The sequence below is a fragment of the Mirounga leonina genome, unplaced genomic scaffold (assembly GCF_011800145.1).
Source record: "Mirounga leonina isolate KUSES-001 unplaced genomic scaffold, KU_Mleo_1.0 Mir_91, whole genome shotgun sequence".
Lineage (NCBI taxonomy): Eukaryota > Metazoa > Chordata > Mammalia > Carnivora > Phocidae > Mirounga > Mirounga leonina.
In genome coordinates this window covers 32,238,778-32,264,998 of record NW_023270839.1, presented here as the reverse complement: position 1 = coordinate 32,264,998, position 26,221 = coordinate 32,238,778, and the positions used below count along the sequence as shown (strand labels likewise).

Here is a 26,221-nt window from a genome sequence, read left to right as displayed (position 1 = left end):
AAGGAAGGAAGGAAGGAAGGAAGGAAGGAAGGAAGGAAGGAAGGAAGGAAGGAAGATGGATTTTAACTATTCAGAATTACACTTCTTACCATTACAGGCCAATCCTGAAAAATAAATACAGTACACTAAATATAAGTTCATACCGGCTAGGTTTTAGTCACTGCAGTACAGTCATATAAAGACCAAAAAAGTCACTTCTTTTCAAAGAACTAGACTTATACCCTGGCTCCTATCCTGTATAAACATGTTTTCCTGTTATAGATTCTGAGGCATAGATCTTATTGTGAACAGCATTCCCAAACTGTCTCTTCATGGTGGCTGAGAATCCTGACCCAATCTATACACTAAGCCACTGTTAATGCCAGTTTCCTGTTCCACCATTCCTGTAATCTACTATACTCAGGAGCTTACCCCTGTCTTTTAATTTCACTAAGACACTCTAGCCTCAGCGTGGCCCTCAAATGTAGGAATACTTTAAAGGTTCTGCCTCAGCTCTCAGTCTCAAGTCCTCTATTTACTCACATTCTAACCAACAGCTAACAACCTTCCATATTTGAAATCTTAAATTTTCTTTAAAAAAACTGAAATTTTGTTAGCATGAGTCTATAATTTTGTTCTATGTGGGACACAAAAGAAGCAGAAAAGATAATCTAATTAATAGAGATTAATTAATTAAAGAGAGAATACATGGTGCAGTAAATGTGAAAGTAGTATAACATACATGAAGTCTAAAAAAATTAAAGGTGCTATGTGTCTTACCTCCTCCATCCACCTCATGTAATACAAAACTTAACAATTATCCTTAATTTCAAAACCGATAGATTGTTCCTGTTGATTTTGAAGCTCTTCACAAGGACAGCCATACCCACCCTCTGCTTCTTATCCACACTTACTCATCCCTCTTCCATGAAGTCTTCCCTGATTAACTAGAAGAGAGCTTAGCATTGTTCCACCTACACACAGTCTCAAAATTCTTCCATGTCTGCCACCTGAAATAACATGCTTTCTTAATTGCCCATATAAAAAATAAACCACTTAATCTATTTATTTAATTGAGCACATTTCCCAAGTGATCTTATTCAGCTAGCCGGCTATTTAGCTTTGGTCAGGTCATAATGGTTCTCTGTGTTCCATGTCTACTTAAGATTCCTTGAACATTTGCAAACTTAATGTTTGAGGCAAAATATAATTTATGGAAATTAGGCAGCAAGTTAAATAATAATAGGTTTCCCCCTCACTACTTTTACATTTTTTCAAAAGGAAAGAAAAAAGCACCTTTTAAAAAAGACTTCCCTACCGATATATGTCAAACTTTGCCATGTAAGGTATTACTTCCCCAAGTCCACACTTGAAGAAATATAAACACAAGGTTTACAACACAAGGAATTCTCTGGAAGAGGACCTCAAGATGTACTCTGCTCCTACCGCAATTATCCACAGGTCCACCATTTATCTCCTGACCACAATTTGTAACACTTGGCTACATAAACAGCTAGATTTTCTTGGACAATCCCTATCTCATATACCCTTCCCTCTCCATACGGATGTCGTAAGTACAAAGAAATGTGATTGAATTGTTATAAATTTTTAAGACTTTGTGAATACAAATAATATCTAATGAAAGGAATTAAATGATACTGATTTGTTGTACAAAACACATGGTCACTATATTTCTAAATAAAGGCAGTGAGCAAAATACATCTGAAACATCTTTAATATTGCCCACTAAAAACTTGCATTTTGGCCAATGCTGGCAACCACAATATTAGAACTTGGCCTTCTTTCTCCTTAGATGGATTTCTAAAATATAAGTTGCTACCAGGCTAACTCCTCCCCCTCTTACCAGGCTACCAAAATCCCAAAGAGTTTGGTGTTGATTTCCTTACTAAAGGCTCATTAAAATACAGTCGACCCTTGAAATCCTTGATAGCGAAGGGACAGAAGACAACACCCAGTGCAGTCGAAACTTTGCATATAACTTTTGACTCCCCCAAAACTTAACTACTAATAGTCTTACTGGAAGCCTTACCAATAACATGAATAGTTGATTAACACATATTTCACATGTTTTATGCATTTATATATTGTATTCTTATAATAACGTAAGCTGGAGGAAAAAATGTTAAGAAAATCATAAGGAAGAGAAAATACATTTACAGTACTATAATGTATTTATTGAAAAAAATCCTCATATAAGTGGGCCTGTACAGTTCAAATCCATATTGTTTAAGGGTCAACTGTAAATTTAATTCTCTCCTAAATGTCAGATAGGCCTTCCACGTCATTTAAAGCTTCTATCCTCATACTTGAGCACACAGAGGGTCCTCCTTAACTGAAAGAATCAGTAGTTAAGTGTGGCTCACCAATATCAAAAGCAATACCTTTGTTGTTGCTATTGTAATTCCAGTCTCTTCTGTTTTGTTTGTTTGGCTTTTGTTGTGTTTTACTTTGTTTTCCCCATGACTACCTTTTGACTGGCTTTCAAATATCTTTGGACTAAAATGCAAAACTTAACAGCAATATCCCCGGCCTCTTACTAGGTAATCCTTACACTCCCTGGAGTTTAGAGAGGCTTGCCAAATTAATCTGGTGTCCCTTGCCTTCTCTCCCAGATGGTATTTACTGACAACCCCTTATCCTGGGTAAAGAAGGAAACAGTGTTTCATGTATTTTAAGTCCAAGTACATAATGTGGGGTCTCAGACTCACTGGGCAGAGTTCAGTCCAGGGGATGATGTGAAAATCTGCAGAACAAGTACAATCTTCAGGCAACAAATCTAGACCTCACAATTCCTGAAGTTGTTTCCAGTTTTCTTATTTATTTTTTATTTTACTATTATCAACAATCCTGCTTTGAACATCTCTGTACATCTATCCTGACACACTTTTGCAAGCATATTCAAAGGAAATAATGTTGGGCTAGAGTGCTAGAGCCGGGCTCTAAACGTTTTTCTTAAAAGGACAAGTAAGATGACTTCGTGATCTACAGTCTCTCTTTCAACTACCCAACTTTGCCTTGTAATGCAAAAGTAGTCATAGATAGACAACAGAAATACAGATAGACAGGACTGTATTACAGTAAAACTTTATTTACAAAAAAATAGGCAGCGAGCCAGATTTGGCCCCAAGAGCAAGGGCAGTAGTTTGTGTCCTTACTACAGGTAATATACCTTTAAATGGCAGTACCAAGCTGAAAGTTATATGCATTTGACATTTTTATTACTATTCAAATGGATCATTTTTTAAATAGAGATATAGGGCCCCCAAATGGACACTCCAGAGACAGCACCCATTATCTTAGTGTCAAGAACTGCGAAGGGTTTAGATTTAGCCTTACTTCTAAGCTAACAAGGTAAACCCATCAGTTTTGTAGATGAAAGCAGAAGACGTGAGACCCCTGAGTCTGAGATAAACTACTTTATTAGTCATATCATAGCAAGCAGCATGAGTATCAGTGTATTTGCATCAGTTCCCCTTACCCCCACATCCCACGGAAGCAACATGAATGAGTCCAAATGGATGTGTGCACAGTGGGTTTACAGAAGAGAAAATCCGAGTTTAGGGAGCCCAAATCTTTTATAGTGCACAGTGAGCATGGCTGACCTTTGTCTAGAGAGTCATTATCTCTATTATACTGAACAGTAAAACATACCTGACCTTTGTTCTAGAAAAAGACACTATGTCTATTTTCCAAGACTATTTACTATATAAGCATCCTTGAAAGGATAGTCCAAAACAAAGGCAATCAATGCCTCTGCTTGCAAAACATGCGGAAATATAAGAGGCCCATGGAAAATTACCTCCAGTACCATGTATCCCTTGTTTCTACATTGTCATGGACTCCTAGCAAATTTTCCAAAGCATTCCACTCTATTGACCAAGCTGATTAATCTGACTGACAAAGGGAGTACCAAATCTATTTAATTTATCTTACCCATCATGTAACAAAGGTTACTACTATAAACAGGACTCCAAAGCAACAAGACGAGGCCAACCTAGAGTACTGAATCCACCATGTCCTCCAGGGTCCTGGGCCAAATCAGTTGAACACATTCCATAAACCATCAGAGTCTACCTTAGAAATCCAAGTGGCTTTCTCCTTATGTGTCTGAATTGACCTTTCCACTTAGATGGAAGCACTAATCCAGGTACAGGTACATGTATTTGCAATTAGAATCTGCCCAGCCCATAAGGAAATCTAAGGCAATTCTATCATCCATAACAACCCTGGCCAGTAACTTGAGGCTGACTTAAATACCTTCTAGAGACATGATGGTATTATTGATCACTTCTGCTAAAGTCAGGGACAAATTTCATACCTATCCTAACTGGATGATTCTATCCCAGGGATAACTGCATACAGAGTACATGTAAAAAATGAATTACTCATCCCTCCAAGAAGTTCCCCCAAGTAATCAAAATTAGCCTCATTTTGGAGAAATCTCTATAATAATTTGAAAACTACATAATGTTACATTAAATACATGAAGGTTTCTTACAACTCGCCTTACAGTACAAGTCAACTGTTTTTGGTAAGGAGGCAAGTTGATGCCTGGCTTTCATACAAGAAGTACAATGCCAGGAATGCTTAAAGTACCTCTGGAAAGAGTGTTGCTTACAATTGTTGGAGATCCACAAATAGGACATAAATCACAAGCTAACAGTGGGTCAAATGTGGCCTTTTAACAGGCTGGTGTGCTTTAGGATTCCCAGTTTAGTGTTTAGTCCTTATTTTCTGAAAAGACTGCCTAAGAAAAGTCAGGCCAAACTATCCTGTTTGTCCAAACATCAGCCAGCTGGCATTTGCCCACTTCATGAAATGACTGAACAATGGCTACTGGAATGGGTGTAGGGAAGGCATGCGGAGGTGTTGACAGGTGTTCTGTGTGGGAGGTAGAGAAGGCAGGGTCATCCCCTGCTGCTTCCAGTAGACTTCTCAATAAAGTTAAGAGGAATGACAAATCATGGTCAGAGCTATCTGGAGGTGGACAGCATACCCAGCACTCAGTTAAATATAAGGCACTTGGCAACAGTTTGGGAGAGCTGCACCAAGAAGTTTTCATTCCTGAGGAAGGCTCTGGGAGCGATTCTGAAAGACAAAGATCATTAATGATCTCCCCTCAATCCCTACTTCCAATGGCTTAAGATATTCCCTACCTAGGACCCAGGGAAAACTGGTATGTCCCATTCCAGTAGCCATAAACTCGATCTTTATTTAATAATTTCCTCCCCAGACCCAGAGTCTTCACCTGGAAAAGTCAAATGCAAAAGAAACAAGGGCTTTTTTAAAATAAAAATTCCAGAGAACCATTATACACTATTTTATCCCCAGGAGCCATCATAGGGAGACTTGCTGATCAGTATATTTGACCAAATGGTCATTATTCTTATAACCTAGGATTCTAGAATACAAAAGAATCTAGGTGTCTGAATGAGAATTAACTTTGAATCCCCTAAGACCATTTTTTAAGGTAGGCTGCCACCTAAAGGGTGTACCAACCTGGCTATTTTAAAAAAAGATCTATGATACCCATGATTTTCAAGATGGGTCTGTGTAACTCCCTACACCTTTTATCCTGACCATTATCCAGAAGAGATGATGCCTTTCTGGGGATACCTCCACCATTCAATGACCAAACCACTTACTAAAGTGTGTGAACCAGGAGGAAGTGAGGGAAGGTCAGAAACTTTTTGAGTCAACCTTTAGGCAATTTCAACACTAAACAATACTGGATGCCCATAGATGACTGGCCATGTAAAAGGTCCACTGAATACCTTGACTCTCAGCCAACTGTTGAGTGGCTTTGGGGAATAAAGATATACCATTGTTAAAATGCACACAGTCTGAGAAGCTGAACATATTAGTTTCAAGGGCCACAGTGTAACAGTCAGAATTGGCTGATCAGACTGGTTACAACAACACTGTAATCTGAAAAAGTATCAACAGCAGTGAGGCACTACCAATAGCTCCAAGAAGGGCTCAAAGGCTTAATGCCACAAAAAATGTGGCCTCTATCACTGCAAGACAACAGGGTCAATTCCTGGAAGGAGTCACTGCCTGGTATACAGCAGTGGCCTCTGCATTAGGAACATAAGATTATTTTCACTTTGTGCCCAACACCATCTCACACCTAACCATTTTTCAAGAGATGATATCAACTTGCTAAGCCATTTAGATTCCACTGAATACATTCAAAAGAACAATATAACAACTTTATTTTTAAATGTCAATACTAAACACCCAAGTTGCATCCTTTGCAATTACCAAACTTATAATTAAAAAGTTTACCTTGCACACCTTAAAAAAAAAAAAAAAGTTTAGATGTCAACTTGAAAATATACAAAGAATTTCTTCAGATTTAAAAAAAAAAAGTCTAAAGAATTTCTCTATATTATGGTATTTTCTCTATACTATGGTTGAAACCCTATAATTTCATTACTTCAGGCATGGTTCTTAATAAAACTCAGGACTTTAGAAATGCTTCATCTTGCTGAAAATGCCTAGTTGTTAAGCCCATTTTCTTGCTGCCAAGTTTTATTATCCCCCAAGTCTATGACAGTGCCTGGTGGTATATAGTAGGCACTTAAATATACTCACTGAATAAATTAAAATCAAAAGCCAGATTTTTTTTTTTTAATTCTCTTCGCCTTCTTAATACACCCTATCCCCATCTCACACTTAGGCAGATTAAATGCTTTAAGACAAGCGGGGAGAAGATCTTGTATATGGAAATACAAAAGAGAAAAACACATTATCTTTCTTTTCACTCATAATTTTATACAGTTTCCCAAAGAAACAAATCTGTAGCATCTTTTGTTGTTGTTTTTTTAAAGATTTTATTCATTTATTTGAAGAGAGAGAGACAGCGAGAGAGGGAACACAAGCGGGGGGCGGGGGGAGAAGCAGACTCCCCACTGAGCAGGGAGCCCAATGCGGGGCTCAACCCCAGGACCCTGGGACCATGACCTAAGCCGAAGGCAGACGCCCAACGACTGAGCCACCCAAGCGCCCCAAATCTGTAGCATCTTATATAGAATGATCTCAAAGCATTTTTTAAACATTTATTCTTAGAAAAGGGAACCCTCGTACACTGTTGATAGGAATGTACATTGGTGCAACCAATATGAAAAACAATATGGAGGTTCCTCAAAAAATCAGAAATACCATACCGTTCTATTCCTTTACTAGGGAGTATTTGCCCAAAGAAAACAAAAGCACTAATTCGAAAAGATATATGCACGCCTATGTTTTACTGTAGCATTATTTACAATAGCCAAGATGTGGAAACAACACAAGTGTCCATCAAAAGATGAATGGATAAAGATGTGGTAATATATATAATGGAATATTACTCAGCCATAAAAAAGATGAGATCTTGCCATTTGCAATATGGATGGACCTAGAGAGGGATTATGCTAAGTGAAATAAGTCAAAGACAAATATAATATGATTTCACTTATATGTGGAATCTAAAAACAACAAACAAAAAACAGAAACAGACCCATAAATACAGAAAACAAACTGGTGGCTGACAGTGGGGGAGTGAGTGGGGGTGGGCAAAATAGGTGAAAGGGAGTGGGAAATACAGGCTTCCAGCTATGGAATGAATGCCACTTGGGAAGGATGAAAGGTACAACACAGGAAATATAGTCAAAGGTATTATAATAGTGTTGTATGGTGGCAACACTTATGGTGAACATAGCATAACATATAGAGTTTTATTGAAGTATACTTGTATACTTCAATAAAAATTTTTTAATAAATAATCTTTAATCCTAAATTTAAAAAGGATTTATTCTTAGAGGTTCTCAGTAATTCTTTAAGGCAGTTAAAGTAAGCCAAGCCTCTTGCCCTTGCTCAGAGGAGAAAGAAAAGTGATATAAGTTAGCACAGAGGCACAAAGGTAACCATGAAGAAAAATAAGCAAAAAAAGAAACCATACCAGATTCAACAAAATTTTCCTGTAGAGAATACTATGGTGTGCCACCCAACCCCTCTTAATAAAGGACTCACTGCCTCAGTTGCTGTGAATGTTTGAGCTATAGAGAGCAGTTCTGCCCAAAGTTATGTCCCTTCCTAGGCAGCCCCCATCCAATGACATCCATGCAAAGCTATGAAGGCCTGGCAATCCTGTTTTAAGGAATCAAGAACATCTGAGGACTCATCCAGAAGAATGCTTGAAAACCATCCTCCAAAATTAAGAGGGTCTCCAAACTTTTTCTAGAACAGCTCTATCCATACACCCTAGTATCCAGGTGGATCTCCCTTGTCCTGGGGCTGTTTTTAGGTAATCAGCAAATCAGGCAATAACTATTTTCCTTACTTTTGCTTCAAAAATAGAAAAAAACTTTCCTTATAAATAAGATCAGCTTGGACCAACTATGAGTTAAAAATTGTTCTGCAAATGAAAATTAACTGATTCTCTTGTGTCTCTCCTTCCACCTGTTCTTTTGTCATGTCAGTGTTAAGGTGGACTTGCTTCAAAATTTTACTCTTCTAAAGAATTTGCTGAAGAATTTTCATTTTTTAACTAAAAGTTACATTATACATCTTACATTTAAGTCTCAGAGTTTACCAACTACACTGTCTCCCATTACCCCATCAGCAAATGAAATGCATGTTACCAATGTTCTCTATTTGGGTCCATGTTTTAGACTTCATACCTTTCCTGGCCTTCACTTACTGTCAAGGAGTTTTAGGGTGTGCATGGGGGAGACAGGGAGAGGGCAGGCAGGAGGAACTATCAAGTAAAACATATACTACATGCAAAAGTAAATAAAATCAGATACACAAAGAAATCAGAACTTGTCATAACCTTACAGTCCAATAAAGGTGATACTAATATGTCTAATAAAATATCAAAGGTTTCGTAAAAGGTCTAGTAGTCAGATTATCATAAGAATCCTTTAAAGCGCAGAGGACATTTTACCTGGAAAATAAAAAACTTAAGAGTGATATTTAGCTTCTTTAAAATACTCAAAGGGCTATTATATAGAAGAGGAAATAAATTGACTTCATTTTGCCACAAGAGCAGAAATGAGATCCATGGGAGGAAGTTGTAGGGTGGCTGTCAACCCAGCATTTCCCCAAGTTTACTCCATGGACCACTGACCCGCCAAGCTACCTCTCAAAAAAAAATTCCATTTTCACATACATTTGGGAAATATATACAGTGTGTTTATATAGTATATACAATACTTGAGTTCCTCTGGGAGATGAAAGCGTACATGAGTACTAAAAAGTCCTATACTAAGAAAGTCTATTTAACTTTTTTAAATCAAGTATTCTCCAAATATTTCACCATGAGTTTTGTTTTTTTTTATACCTATTTTTATTGAAGTAACACCTCCAAATATTGAGAAGTGTCAATATAATAATGCTTTTCTAAGGATAATACACTGATCATAAATCCTTAGATGAATTTCCTAAAGGATAATAAAGAGATATTTATATTATTTGGCTGGAATCTATCTTCTAGGCACAAAGTATTAAGCACAAAACATTTTTTTTAATCTTACTTATTTTTATTATGTTACGTTAATCACCATTCATTACATCATTAGTTTTTGATGTAGCGTCCCATTACTGTTTGCATGTAACACCCAGTGCTCCATTCAATACGTGCCCTCTTTAATACCCATCACCAGGCTAACCCATCCCCCCCACCTCCTTCCCCTCTAGAACCCTCAGTTTGTTTCTCAGAGTCCATAGTCTCTCATGGTTCATCTCCCCCTCCGATTCCCCCCTTCATTTTTCACTTCCTACTTTTTTTTTTTAACATACAATGTATTGTTTGTTTCAGAGATACATCAGTCTTACACAATTCACAGCACTCACCATAGAACATACCCTCCCCAATGTCTATAACCCAGCCACCCCATCCCTCCCAACCCCCACCACTCCAGCAACCCTCAGTGTGTTTCCTGAGATCAAGAATTCCTCATATCAGTGAGATCATAGGATACATGTCTTTCTCTGATTGACTTATCTCGCTCAGCATAATACCCTCTAGTTCCATCCACATTGTTGCAAATGGCAAGATTTCTTTTTTTTTTTTGATGGCTGCATAATATTCCATTGTATATATATACCACATCTTCTTTATCCACTCATCTGTTGATGGACATCTTGGCTCTTTCCATAGTTTAGCTATTGTGACATTGCAAGCACAAGACTTTTTTTTTTTTAAAGATTTTATTTATTTATGTGACACAGAGAGACACAGCGAGAGGGGGAACACAAGCAGGGGGAGTGGGAGAGGGAGAAGCAGGCTTCCCACGGAGCAAGGAGCCCAATGCGGGGCTCAATCCCAGGACCCCGGGATTATGACCTGAGCTGAAGGCAGATGCTTAACGACTGAGCCACCCAGACGCCCTAAGCACAAACATTTTTAATGAACAGAGGAAAAACAGTTCCATAAAAGAGATATTATATAGCTAATACTTTAAGAATCAGAATGAATTTCTAAATTTCTCTGAAAAGTTAGAGAACTGAGTATAAACTCACAATTAAAAAAAAAGAATAAATGAGCCACACAAAATATGAATAATTGTTAAGTTCCATGTTTAGGTTTTAGTTGGATTTTTAATTATCAATATTCTGAGGAGAAGATATAAAAAACTATGTAATTTTTCACATGAAGTCAGAATTGTAGTTTATTAAAACCTGGGAGTGAGAATCAATCCTTATAGAAATTTTATCACTGACAACAAAAGCTATATTCCTCATGAAAGGTCAACAGCCCATATTACTCCTCAAAATGAAGGGAGACTGATGCCTTACCACATGAGGAGCCAGAGCCAACAAGCTTTTAAGAAAGGGAAAAGTTCCATTTGATTCTACATTTGCTTGTGAGACCAACCAATAAAGAGAAAGCTAAAAGCACAGAAGAGAAATAACATTATTTAGCTCCCTTTCTCAGTCTGCACAGGTACCCAAGGATCATCAGATTCCGTTGAACCTCATTATTCACAGGTTCTGTATAGGCAAATTTTCCTACTTACTAAAATTTATTCATATACTGGTTGGGCTTTCAGTTATTCGTGGACATGTGCAGAGCCGCAAAAAATTGGAAATACCTGGCATGCATGTTCCCAGCTGAGGTCAAACAAAACCTTCTTGTTTTAGCCCTCAGACTATAAAAAAGCATCCTTCTTGCAGACTACTTAGTGCCATGTTTATTGGTTTTTTGTCCTTTTTGTTGGTGATTTCACTGTTCAAAATGCCTCCCAAGCCATTTTAAGTGCTTGCTAGTGTTCCTAAAGCACAAGAAGGTTGTGACATGTCTTATGGAGAAAATATGCTTAGTTTCAGGTATGAGTTATATAGTATTGTTGATCATGAGTTCAATGTTAATGAATTAACAAGATATATTAAGTCATTAAACAGAAACACACATAAAACATGAAACAAGTTTATGTATTGATTAATAAAAGTGCTGTGACCAGAGGCTTGCAGGAACCTAATTCTATATTTCTACTAGGAGCAATGGTTCATTATTCATTAACTTAGCATCTATGATAACTTTACAGAACATAACTATCTTGAATGAAAACTGACTATAGTTATCCATTACCCTACACCACACCACCTTTAGGTTACCTCAACCCATGGAAAGTGGGGATCTGAAAGTTTCCAGAAATGAATAAATGTTCGTTAAATTTCTAATATAAAAGCCCTTAGGAAATAATCATGATCCTCTTCTACAAGAAAAAATTTTTCTAAGTATACTATTACCTAAGTAGTGATACACGCTGGAAGAAGTATAGTAGTTTTAACTGGTGAACTCTCAGCTCACTTGTAAATCCAATTCATTGACTTTAGAATTGATCCTCTTTTCTGAGATGCAGAGTTCATATTATCTGGTGGTTTTCCAGGTGTGAACATGATAAAGGATTAATCTGAATCATTCATTACCCACAAACAAACTGTTAAGTATTATGTATGAGTAGTGCAGTGTGAGAGGATCTATAGATTATGCTTGTTTTATCTTATCTGTTTAAACTTGAAGCTTTTATAGAGACATACTGAGTGGAAATTGAGTTTCCCTTTAGATTGACAGCTTGTCAGTCAAAAGAAAAGCTTTTAGGACATTCTCTCAAATCAGTTTTCTTTTCAGATTGGGATATATGTAGGACTCTAGAAATGACATGCTTGACTGGTAACTGTCTTTTGCTAGTTGAATACTCTGTGCTGTGTCAAAAAATACATGAAGGAATCAATTAATTGAGGCAATCAACACTGGTGGATGTCAACACAGAAAGAAATCTCAGGTTTATGAATACAAAATACATGTGTTAGGTGGATTATATTTGTTTTAATAGACTTGACATGTTAAGTAATCCTAACATTAATTGTGACTGAATATGACTTTACTTGTGCTCACCTAGGGAGGGAAATGAGAATGCTATTTCTTTGAAGGCATATTTGGTTATTCCTCTTTGTGCTCAGTTTCCTGGAGAGTGAAAGAAATGTTTATTTCTCAGGAGCATGTTGAACAGCCCCTTCCCTCCTTTAACTCCCCCCCCTAACCCCCACCAACCCCACTATCACCACCATGTCTCTGCCTGTATAGCAAGAACTTCTAGTTTTTCTCTTTTGGAGCAACAGTGCAGGTCACCTTGTGCTCCAGGACTGAATTCTTCATGTGGACAAAGAAAACCCTATAGAAGAACTAGAAAGATACATACCTCAACCTCAACATACCCATACCCCAAAACCAAATCTCACTGGTCTCTCTTTTTCTAGAAACAGTTTCATATTCTCCTCAGTCCAGTTATGCTAGGGTTGTTATTATATCTTCCACACCTGGACACATTCTTTTACTCCTATGAATTTTTTAAGGACAGTGGCAATCCTTACCTTCTGTCTTTTCCCTTGAACTTTTTTACAAGAAAGACAACCCACAGAACAAACCATGGGAACAAGTTAAAATAAAAACCAGCTATTCAATATTATGCACCTCTTGATGTTATACATAAGGACATCAATTATAAAGTTTTACTGACAAAAAATGTTTGTTTTAGGAAAAAAATGGGAGATAGTGGAACACATTTAATGATAGTTCAGGAAAAATCAAACAAATGCAGAATGTGAGACATTCTACTATACAGTTGTTCTGCTTTCTTTAAAAAGTTAATTGTAAGGGAAATATTTAAATTAAAAGAAACTGAAAGTATGTAGCAATCAAATGGAAAGGCTATTTTTTTTAAACCCAAGAAAGACATTTTGGGGGACCAATTCATTAAATGTAAATAGGAACAGTGTTAGAGGAATTGCAGTTAATTTTCTTTATCATGAAAAGGGTGATATGGTTATGTAGGAGAATAACCCTTTTTACTGAAAGGCTTACTGTATGTAGTACTGCAGGCTGATTTTCAAACACCGTGAAACCTATAAAAATCGAAACAATTTTGTGGGATTCGTGGACATTGAAATATAAATAAAAGGATTAGAAGAATTACATGAAATGTAAAATTTATGACTAGAAAAAATATGGCTACAGAGGCATATCAAATGCACACCTACAAAATAAAGTACTAAGGTAGAATTTCAGCCATGGGAGACTAAAATGAGACACAGAAGCCAAGCCCTGGTTGAAGCAAATATTACACAGATGATACCTCAGTGGAAAGAATAATTAGGCTTAATGCACAGAACTAAAAATCATTAATAAAGAGATATAGATAATTAAAACAAAAACAGAGTCTGAAAAGTGGCACTGGAAAACCATCAGCTTCATCATCTTATTTTATCTATCTGAAGAACCGACTTTTGGCTTCACTGATTTTCTCTATTGAGTTCCTATTTTCAATTTCATAGATATCTAATCAAATTTTTCTACTTTTTCTTCTGCTTACTTTGGATTTAATTTGCTCTTCTTTTACTAGTTTCCTAAGGTAAAGTTTACATTACTGATTTTATATCTTTCTTCTAATATACACATTCAATGCTATAAATCTCTAAGCACTGTTTTCCCTGCATGCCACAAATTTTGCTGAGTTGTGTTTTCCTTTTCATTTAGTTCAAAATATTTTTAAATTACTTTTGACGTTTCTTCTTTAACTCTGTTTTATTTAGCAGTGTGTTATCATTGAGTCCTGGCACATCACAGTGATGGTGCACTGCAGTTGCATGTGGTTCAGAAAGTATGGAAACTTCATTGATAACCTAAGACTCTTCACCAGAGGAGGAAGTGGTGGAATGGGTTACCCTCACTTAGGTGGAGAAGGTGTAAAAGGTGGTGACGCCTGGGTTGTAGCCTGTAAAAAAATGACTTTAAAACAAAAACAACTTAAAGACAAATATCCTCAGAAACAGTTTGTGGCTGGAGAAGGAGCAAATAGTTGAGTTAGTGCACTGAAAGGGTCTAAAGGAAAATACTGTGAAATTCCTGTACCTGTGGGTATTTCAGTAACTGATGAAAATGGTAAAATTATAGGAGAGCTCAATAAAGAGAAAGACAGAATTTTGGTAGCTGAAGGAGATCTTGGCGGTAAATTACTCACTAATTTCTTACCACTGAAAGGCCAGAAACGAGTCATTCCTTGGTCTAAAACTTATAGCTCATATAGGCCTAGTAGGATTCCCAAATGCTGGAAAATCCTCTTTGCTAAGTCAGGCTTCTCATGCAAAACCTGCAATTGCAGATTATGCATTTACAACATTAAAGCCTCAACTTGGAAAGACTATGTACAACGATTTCAAACAGGTATCAGTACCTGATCTTTCTGGTTTAATAGAAGGAGCACTATGAACAAAGGAATGGCCCACAAATTCCTCAAGCATATAGAAGGAACTAGACAACTACTGTTTGTTGTCGATATTTCTGGATTTCAGCTTTCTTCCCAAACTCAATACAGAACTGCCTTTGAAACCATAATACTGCTTACAAAAGAACTCGAGTTGTACAAAGAGGAACTTCAGACAAAACCTGCACTCCTGGCAGTTAATAAAATGGACTTGCCAGGTGCTCAGGATAAATTCCGTGTACTGATGAATCAACTCCAGAGTCCTAAAGATTTTCTGCATTTATTTGAAAAAAAAAAAAAACATGATTCCACAGAGGACCGTGGAGTTCCAACATATTATCCCCATCTCTGTGATTACAGGAGAAGGAACTGATGAATTAAAGAACCATATAAGAAAATCTCTGGATGAACATGCCAATCAGGAAGACGATGCATATCATAAGAAACAGCTGCTTAATTTACAGATTTCCAATACAATATTTTATAGTGAGCCACAACCAAAGAATTCTGTTACTAGCCCCAGACAAATGTAATTTAAACCTATTAAAAATGATAGCAAAATTATATTCATTTGGAAGTTTTTCCACGGACATGTATTTTTTAGAAGGTTAGTTATTATTAACCTTCTGCTATAAATGCTATCATTCAAGAACCATACCTTCTTGATTTGTAGTTAAGTGTATAGGTAGTAAAAAACTGAGACCTAAAAATGACAACTTATGGGCGCCTGGGTGGCTCAGTTGGTTAAGCGACTGCCTTCGGCTCAGGTCATGATCCTGGAGTCCGGGATCGAGTCCCGCATCGGGCTCCCTGCTCAGCGGGGAGTCTGCTTCTCCCTCTGACCCTCCCCCCTCTCATGTGCTCTCTGTCTCTCTCATTCTCTCTGTCTCAAATAAATAAAATAAAATAAAATAAAATAAAATAAAATAAAATAAAATAAAATAAAATAAAGACATGTGTCTTTGAAAAAAAATAAAAAATAAAATAAAAAAAATAAAAATGACAACTTATAATTTTATGGCCAATCCACCTATAATAAAATCCTCTGATATGCCTGTAAAAAAAAAAGTGTGTTATCATTGCTTATTATATACATTAAAAAAATTCCAAGAAGTGAAATAATTTACAAAAAGATCAAAATGAAAATTGGTAGATTTTATATATACAGAACATGTTTTCTCTCAAATTTTACTAAGTAGGTTGAATGACTATTCCAAATTAAAAACAAAATGAGCAAGTTTAGCGGACAATTACGAAAAGAAACATTTTAAAATATATTTTTTAAAATAATAACTGTACTTGGCTTTCACATGTTATGTAGAAAATAAGACCACTGAAAACAGTGCTTTATTTTCAGCCAGAAACAAATTCCTGAATTTTGGTGCAATTTTGGTCTCTATCTTTACCTTTCCTACTCATTTTCCCTAACTTCTATTTTTATTCTTCTTAAAATTTTATTAGGCAAATTGTCATAGAATGAAATTAACCCTAAAATTGTTGTGTGCAGGTATGAATGGTAACACATGTTCTTGGAGCCAACATCAAATCATGATAGAGAACAGTTACATTACACAAAAACACTCCGTCATGCCTTTGTAGCCACATGCTCCCCCTAAAGCTAACTGTGGCAAGGACTGATATGTTTTCTATGACTATAGTTTTGTCTTTTCAGAATGTTGTATAAATGGAATCACACAGTATTGAATCTTTAAAGTGGTTTCCTTTGTTTGTATACTGCATTTGAGATTCATTCAATTTGTTGCATGTATAAGCAGTTTTTCGTTTTAACTGCTAAATATTATACCATTGTATGGTTTGCCGGCATTTTGTGTAACCCTTTACCTACTGAAGGACAGCTAGGTTGCCTCCAGTCCTTTCCAACTATGAATATAGCTTCTATAAATATTTGTATACAGGCTTTTGTGTAAACATAAATTTTCATTTCTCTAGGGTAAATATCGGAAGTGGAATTGTTAGGTCATAGGTTAAATGTATGGTTAACTGTATAAGAAACTGTCAAACTCTTTTCCAAAGTGGTTATGCCTTTTGCATCCACACCTACAATGTATAAGAAGCTCCACTGATCTCCATCTTCAATAGTACTTGGTATACTATCAGAAGATTTTTTAATTTTAGCTGTTCGAATAGCTGTGTAGGAGTATTTATTTCAACATGGTTTTAACTTGCATTTCCCTAATGGCTAATGATGTTGAACATCTTCCCAGATGTGTATCTGCCAAACTTTTATCCTCTTTAGTGGTATGTCTGCTCAACCTTATACCCATTTTTAAATTGGGTTGTTAGTTTTCTTGTGTTGAGTTTTGAGAGTGGCTTATATGTTTCTGAACACAAGTCTTCTGAGAGATACATACTTGCAAATATCATTGCCTAATCTCTAGCATGTCTTTTTGTTTCTCAACATTGTCTTCTGTAGAGCAAAATTTTTATTTTTAAAACTGAAGCCCAATTTATCAACTTCTTTTCTGAATCCTGCTTTTTAAGTCATTGTCTCAGAACTCTGCCTAACTCCAGGTCGGGAAGGTTTTTTCTCCTGTTTTCTTCTAAAAGTTTAATAGTTTATATTTTCCATTTAGGTCTACGATTGGTTTTGAGTTAATTTTTATAGAAGATGGAAATTTAAAATGAGGTTATTTTGTAACATTGGGTTTATTTTTTTTTTAACCTTAAGAAGTATGAGCTTTTTAAAAATCCTTTGTTGATAAAACTATCCTTTATCCACTGAATCTCTTTTACACCTTTGCCGTATTTGTGTGATTGTTCCTCAGCACTCTATTATGGTCCACTGATCTATGTCCCTATCTCCTCACAAATACAGTACTGTCTGCTTTACTATAGATTCATAGTAACTCAAAATCAAGAAGTGTAATTCTTCTTCTAACTTTATTCTTCTTTTTCAAAATTTAGTTATTCTAGTTCCTTTACATTTTCATATAAATTTTAAAATCAGATTGCCGATAAACTGCTTGAGTTCTCACTGGAATTGTGTTAGATTTATAAATCTGACTGGGAGGACTGACATTTTTACTATTTTGAGTCTACCAATCCATGAACACAGTATGCCTCTATATTTACTTAGGTCCTCTTTGATTTCCTTCATCATTGTTTAGTAGTTCACAACACGTAGATCATGTACACATGTATATTTATATAAAAGTATTACATTCCTTTGGAGCAAATGCAAATTATATTATGTCATTTTTCCCATTGTACATTGCTAGTATACAGAAATACAACTGTGTGTGTGTTGATCTTGTATCCAGTGACCTTGCTAAAAGCACTTATTCTAGGTCTCTGAAGATTTCTTTGAGATTTTCTACATTGACAATCATGTCTGTAAATAGAGACAGTTTTATTTCTTCCTTTCTAATCTGTATGCTTTGTACTTCCTTTTGTTGCTGTATGAACAATAAACAGGACTTCCAGTAACATACTGAATAAGAGAAGTAAGAGTAGACATCCTTGCCTTGTTTGTGTTTTTTTAAAGATTTTATTTATTTGAAAGAGAGAGACATAGCGAGAGAGGGAACACAAGCAGGGGGAGTGGGAGAGGGAGAAGCAGCAGGGAGCCCGACGCGGGGCCCGATCCCAGGATCCTGGGATCATGACCTGAGCTGAAGGCAGACGCTTAGCGACTGAGCCACCCACGTGCCCCATCCTGCCTTGTTTTTATTTATGGGAGAAAGCACTGAGTCCCTCATCATAATGTATAATGTTAGCTGCAAATTTCTTGGTAGGGTTTTTGGTCACTGTATATTTATTCTTTTTTGTGGATAATAAAATTTAATTTGCTAATCTTTTATTGAAGATTTCTGTAACTTTGTTCATAAGGTATACTGGTCCATACTTTTCTTTCTTCTTTCCTTCTTTTCTCCTTTATTATTTACTGTCATTGTCTAGTTTTGATATCAGGTTAATTCTGGCTTCATAAAGAGAGTTGGAAAGTGTTCTCTCTTCTATTTTTTGGAAGAAATAGTTGAGAAAGAATGTTATTTTATTTCTTCTTTAAGTATTTGGTAGAATTCACCAGTAAAACCATCTGGATCTGAATATTTCTTTTTTGGAAGGTTTTCAACTATAAATTCAATTTCTTTAATAGCTGTAAGACTATTCACACTAATCTTTATTTTCTTGGGTAAGTTTAGTTTGCTAAGGAATTAGTCCATTTCAAGGAATTGGTCCATTTCATCTAATTTGTCAAGTTTACCTGCATAGTTGATCTTAGTCCTCCTACTGTCCTTTGGATTCCTGTTAAGTCTGTAATGATAGCCTCTCTTTCATTGCTGATTCTAGTTCTACATGTCTTCTCTTTCTGTCAATTTTGCTAGAAACTATCAATTTTATTAATCTTTGCAAAAAAAAAACCCCTCAACTTTTGGCTGTATTGGTTTTCACTACTGTATTTCCACTTTGAATTTTGTTGATTTCTTATTTGGGATTTATTTTATGTTCCTTTTTCTAATTTCTTGAGATAGAAACTTAAATTACTGACTTGAGGGCTTTTTTTCTAATATAATCATTGAATACAATAAGTCTTGTGAACACTGCCTGAGCTGCATAAATTCTGACATGTTATATCTTCATCTTTGTTCAGTTCAAAATATCTTTTTTAATTTCCCCTAAGGCTTCCTCTTTTACCCAACAGATTATTTAGAAGTCTGCTATTTAATTTCCAAGAACTAGGAGATTTTTCTTTTATCTCTCTGTTATTGATTTCTAGTTCATTTCCATTATGGTCTGAAGAACACTTTGAGTTCAATTCTTTTAAATTTATTAAGACTTGTATTATGACCAAGATATCTTCTATCTTGGTAACATTCCATGTGTATTTGAAAAGAATGTGTATTTTGTTGTTGTTTTTGAGTAAAATATACTATAAATACCAATTAGCTCTGGTTGGTGGATAGTGTTACTCGGGCATTTGTACCCTTGATGATATCTATATGCTAATTTATCTATTCCTAAGAAAGAGCTGAAGTCCTCAACTATAACTGTTATCTATTTCTCCCTTAAGTTCTGTCAGATTCTGCTTCATGTATTTTTATTTTTTTAAGATTTTATTTATTTATTTATTTGAGAGAGAGTGAGAGAGCACAGCAGGGGCAGAGGCAGAGGGAGAGGGAGAGGGAGAGGGAGAAGCAGGCTTCCCACTGAGCAGGGAGCCTGAAGCGGGGCTCAATCCCAGGACTCTGAGATCCTGACCAGAGCCGAAGGCAGACACTTAACCAGCTGAGCCACCCAGGCGCCCCTGCTTCATGTATTTTTAAGTTCTGTTGTTAGATATGCATACATTCAGGACTGGTAAATTAATCCTCACATCAATGTATAATGAACCTCTTTATCCTAGATGATGATCTTTGCTCTGAAGTCTACTTTATTAGTACTAAAGCAACTACAGTTTTGACTGGTGTTTGCATGGTGTATCTTTTTTACATCCTTTCACTTTTAACCTACCAATATTATTACATTTGAAATAAGTTTCTAATATCATACAATGGCATGATATTTTATGTACTGATGTTTAGATTATTAGCAATTTTAACAAAATTATTGATTTGTAAGAATTTACATCTACCATTTTATTATTTGTTTTCTGCTTGTTCCCTTTTTCTCTTTTCTGCCTTCTTTTGTGTTATTTTTTTAATATTCCATTTTAATTTATTCATTGTGATTTTAACATATCTCCTTACTGTGTAAGCAGTGGCTCTAGGGATAACAAAATATATACTTAACTTTTCAGAGCCTACTTAGAACCAATATTTTATCACTTCAAGTAGACCACAGATATCACATTTTATATACCATATCCACTGAAAACCACATCAGACAATGTTACAATTTTTAAACTGTCAAATTTTAAAGAATCCATCATTCTGATATTTACACAGATATGTACTATTTCTGTTGCTCTTCTTTCATTCCTGATGTCTGAGTTCCCTTCTGGTATCATTTTTCCCTTCTGTCTTAAGTTTCCCTTCATCTGAATAAGTCTTTATGTCACTCTCATCCCTGAAAAATATTTTTGATAGTTATGGACAGGTCTTTTCTTTCAACACTTTAAGAGTGTTTTGCCTGCCTCTCTTCTCACCCCCGCCCCATGATTTCTGACAAAACTTCCTCAATCATTCAAATCACTGTTCCTCTAGAAGTAATATGTCATTTTTCTCTGGTTGCTTTCAAGATTTTTTTTCTTGCTTTTAGTTTCTGATTTATGATGACCTATCTGGGTACAGATTTCTTTGGGTTTATCCTGTTTGGGGTTCTTTAAATCTGTATGTTTACATCTTTACCTAAATTTGTGATATTTTAAGGCCATTATTTCTTCAAATATTTTTAGCACCACATTCTTTCTCAAAATGTCTTTTTTTGGGGGGGGCGCCTGGGTGGCTCAGTTGGTTAAGCGACTGCCTTCGGCTCAGGTCATGATCCTGGAGTCCCAGGATCGAGTCCCGCATCGGGCTCCCTGCTCAGCGGGGAGTCTGCTTCTCCCTCTGACCCTCCCCCCTCTCATGTGCTCTCTCTGAAATAAATAAATAAATTCTTTAAAAAAAAAGATTTTTTTTTTTAAAGATTTTATTTATTTATTTGGCAGAGAGAGACACAGCGAGAGAGAGAACACAAGCATGGGGAGTGGGAGAGGGAGAAGCAGGCTTCCCGAGGAGCAGGGAGCCCAATGCAGGCAGGGCTCGATCCCAGGACCCTGGGATCATGACCTGAGCCGAAGGCAGACGCTTAACGACTGAGCCACCCAGGTGCTCCTCAAAATGTCTTAAAATGCCTAGCACTTTGTTATTTTCTCATAGTACCCTGAAGCTCTGTTCAATTTTTAAAAATTTCTTTCCTCTCTGCTATTGAGTCTTCCAGTGCTATTTTTTTCACCTACTGTATTTTTCAATTCTAACAATTCCACATCTTTTTATATCTTCTCTTTCCCTACTGAGATTTTCTATTTCCATTTATTTCAAGAGCATTCACAATTGCTCACTGGAACATCTGTATAATAGCTACTATAACGTCTCTATCATGTAATTCCAATATCTGTATCATGATGGTATATATATCATCTCTTCCCGGGTAAATGAAATTTTCCTGGTTCTTTATATGCTAGATAATTTTGGATTATAATCTGAATATTTTAAATATGAAACTTTGGTTCTTGTTTAAATCCTGTGGATAATGTCAGTATTTTTGTTTTAACAGCTGATCGACATGGTTAGGTTCAGGTCACAAGTTCTAAAATGGCTGTTATGGCCATGGTTCCAATATCAGCTCAATTTTCAAAGCCTATGGTGTGCTATTTGAATTTGTCCACCTTGTATCATCCAATGAGCAGTCTAGGACTTAGGTGGTAGTATTTCTGGGTGAGTCCAGAAATTCATAAACAACTTCATAGTATTGTCTTCCCAAGTTTCTCCCTCTACATGATCTCAGTACTTTCCAATTCCCTGGGGCATTCCTTCTCATTTCTTCAGCGAGAATGCTGGGGCTTTAAGTAACCTGCTTGATCACATACTTCTGTTACTACACCTACTCTGGGGTCAGGCACTGGAAATACAGAAAGAGGAAACAAAAAGTAACAAGGAGTTGTCAACTGAAGAGGAGGATTCCCATCCCTCACTGTTTTCACTGCAGGCTACTGCTGCAGTCTCTGCTGCCATTTCTACAGGGATACTTGGGACCATGACATAAGAGAACAGAGAAAAGAAAAAACGATAGACTTTCCATATTCACACTGAGCATTAGGAGTTAACTTTCCCGTTCCTGGAGCCAGAACTAGTGGGCTTCCTTTGGAGCTCTCTCTGTCTATACCTAAGTGCCAACCTGTAGCCTTCAGACTGTGTTAAGTTCAGCCTCAGCGATAATGAAAGGAACGAAATGGTAAACTCATAGTCAGTTTGGTACTATTTTGAATTCTTGTCTTCCTTCCTAATCCATTGATTATTATTTATTCTTCAGAGTCCTCAAATAGCTGTTCCATCCATTTTGTCCAGGTTTTATAGATGCATTCAGTGGAAGAAAGTGTATATGCTTATCTACATAGCTGAAAATGAAACTATCCTCTAATCCCTATTCTTATTTACTCAATTCCCACTGACATACAGACTCCTCAAAATCCTTATCAGAAGATAATCAGTAATCTAAAAAAAGAAAACAGTCTTGGGGTACCTGGGTGGCTCAGTCAGTTAAGCGTCTGACTCTTGACTTTGGCTCAGGTCATGATCTCAGGATTGTGAGATCAAGCCCTATGTCAGGATCTGTGCTGGGCATGGATCCCACTTAAGATTCTCTCTCTGCCTCTCCCTTTCCCTCCTTCCTCTCTAAAAAAATTAAAAAGAAAAAGAAAAAAAGAAAAGAGTCTTATGAGTTCTCTTTCCATTTACCAAAAGAGCCCTAATTCACACAGTAACTAATTCAAGGAAAGACAGCCATTACACCACTATGAAAACCTGATCATGTTTTGGCTAAAGAGCTTTAATAGCTACAGACTATCGCTGCAAGATCCTCAAAATGTTATATGCACTATCAGAAAATAAGGACTCTGCTTAAGACACAAATAAATGGAAAGACATGCTATGTTCCTGGATTGGAAGAATTAATGCTAAAATGTCCACACTACCCAAAGCCATCTACAGATTCAATATAATCCTTATGAAGATTCCAATGGCATTTTTTACAAAAGTAGAAAAAACAATCTTAAACTTTATATGGAACCACAAAAGACCAAAATATTTGCAAACAATATATCTATCTGATAAGGGGTTAATACCTAAAATATATAAAGAAGTCATACAACCCAACAGCACAAAAATAAATAATCCAATTAAAAACTGGGCAAAGGCCTTGAATGGACATTTTTCCAAAAAAGATATTCAGATGGCCAACGGATATATGAAAGATGCTCAACATCACTATTAGGGGAAATGCAAATCAAAACCACAGTGAGATATCATCTCATGCCTGCTGGAATAATTATCATCAAAAAGATGAGATAAATGCTGGTGAGGATGTGGAGAAAAGGAAACCCTTGTGCACTGCTGAGAGGACTGTAATTTGGTACAGCCACTATGGAAAACAGTATGGAGGTTCTTCAGAAAATTAAAAACAAAACTATTATATACATAACAATTGCACTTCTGGGTATATTTCCAAAGGAACAAAATTGCTATGTTGAAATATCTGCATCATTATGTTCACTGAAGCATTATTTACAATAGCCAAGACAAGGAAACAACCTAAGTGTCTATCAATAGATGAACAGATAAAGATAATGTGATGAATATATACACAATGGAATACTATTTGGCCATAAAAAAAGGAAATCCTACCATTTGCAACAACATAGAGCTTGAGGGCCTTATATTAACAAATAAATCAGACAGAGAATGATAAATACTATATTACCTCACTTATATGTGGAATATAAAAAACAAACAAAGGCTCATAGAAAAAGAGATCAGATTTGTGCTTATCAGAGGTGGGGGGTGGGAAAAGGGGAAATGGGATCAAGGCAGTCAAAAAGTACAGACTTCCAGTTACAAGATAAATAAGTACTGGGAACGTCATGTACAACCTGATGATATAGTTAACACTGCTGTATGGTATATTTGAAAGTTGCTAAAAGAGGAAATCCTAAAAGTTCTCCTCACAAGGAAAAAAAAATTTTTTTTCTTTTTTCCTTTTTTGTATCTATAGAAGATAATTTATGTTAACTAAACTTATTACAGTAATCTTAATTAAGTCAAGTCATTATGCTGTATACCTTAAACTTGCACAATACTGCATGTCAATTACATATCAATAAAGCTAAAAGAGAAAAAAATTTAGTAAGAAAAATATGTCTGAAATGCTATTATTAAATCTACTGGTGTATAATTATAAAATTAAAATACAATGATACAAAAAATATAAAATACAAATACAAAAAATTTAACACAATACAAAAACAAATTACAAATACAAATAAATACAATATGATATATGTCATTAAACCTAAGTAATGAAGGTCATCCAACTTTATATCCTCCTGTATTCTTTCCTACTTTGGAGAGAATTTTTCAACATAAAATATTTTAAAAACTAAAAAAGAAGGAATCTGCTTCCCCACTCTATGAAAATCACAATAACATGATGGTCACACCACAGGGTATCTATGTGAGTGGTTCATTTTACAGGTTAATTAGTTAAAAATCATCATTCAAAGAAATGTTAAATAATTTTCATAGCAGACTCAAACTAAAATCATTAAGGACAAACTTTCTTTCAAAAGATTGGCCCTGGGGAGCCTGGGTGGCTCAGTCGTTAAGCGTCTGCCTTCGGCTCAGGTCATGATCCCAGGGTCCTGGGATCGAGCCCCACCCACACTGGGCTCCCTATGGGAGCCTGCTTCTCTCTCCCCCACTCCCCCTGCTTGTGTTTCCTCTCACTGTGTCTCTCTCTGTCAAATAAATAAAATCTTAAAAAAAAAAAAAAAAAAAAGATTGGCCCTTAAACTCTTCCAAACTCTTGACTGCTAAATGACAGAAAAATTAAAGTTTTAAAATTTCCTTTAAAAAAACAACAACAGAAAGGGGGTACCTGGGTGGATCAGTCAGTTAAGCAGCCAACTCTTGATTTCAGCTAGGATTATGAGCTAAGAGTCCTGGGATCAAGCCCTGCACTGGGCTCCACACTCAGCAGGGAGTCTGCTTCAGTATTCTCTCTCTCTCTGTCCCTCCCCACCCTTCTCTCTAAAATAAATAAATCTTTAAACCAACAATAACAAAAAAAGAACAAAAGCAGAAAGAGTATGGCAACAAAATTTAGAGTTTAAGGGGGCATGGATTTGACAGCAAGGTTTAAAGTTCAAGATCAATTTTTAAGTAACTCTAATGAACCACAAAAAAATGTTGTCTTGTAATAAACTAAAAAATTTGTTGACTTATTTTAATCTACTGTTTCTGTACTCTGAATATTTTAAGACTGTTAACTCTTATACAGTGTATTAGTTAACAAAGATACATTTAAAAGGGCACTATAATAAAATTATTTATTTGTATGAGATTCAACTTTGTGGTCCTAACAAAAGCATTTCAAAGGAATTAAGGTACACAAAAATTTGTACTGACTTTCATTTCTTTTTTTTTTTTTTAAGACTTTATTTATTTATTCATGAGAGATAGAGAGAGAGAGGCAGAGGGAAAAGCAGGCTCCCAAGGAGCAGGGAGCCCAAAGCAGGACTCGATCCCAGGACCTTGGGATCATGACCCGAGCTGAAGGCAGACTCTTAGCCATCTGAGCCACCCAGGCACCCATGATTTTCATTTCTTTAAAAAATATTAAAGCTCTGCCATGAAAAATTATTAACCCCAAATGTCTTTTAAATCTTAGACCATCATCATTTAAGCAGTAGGTAAGTCACTACACCCACAGACTAAAAAAGACATTTTTCATAATGCATACTGATGAGATCTTAT

The 26,221-nt window shown here is 36.0% G+C and overlaps 1 protein-coding gene and 1 pseudogene across 6 annotated transcripts in view; one reads left to right on the top strand and one right to left on the bottom strand.

Moving 5' to 3' along the window:
• The window catches only part of TCF12 (transcription factor 12), a 374,492-nt gene that overhangs the window by 268,379 nt on the left and 79,892 nt on the right, over nt 1–26,221 (bottom strand). The window lies entirely within an intron of this gene.
• On the top strand, nt 14,116–15,283 carry LOC118003474 (annotated as a pseudogene).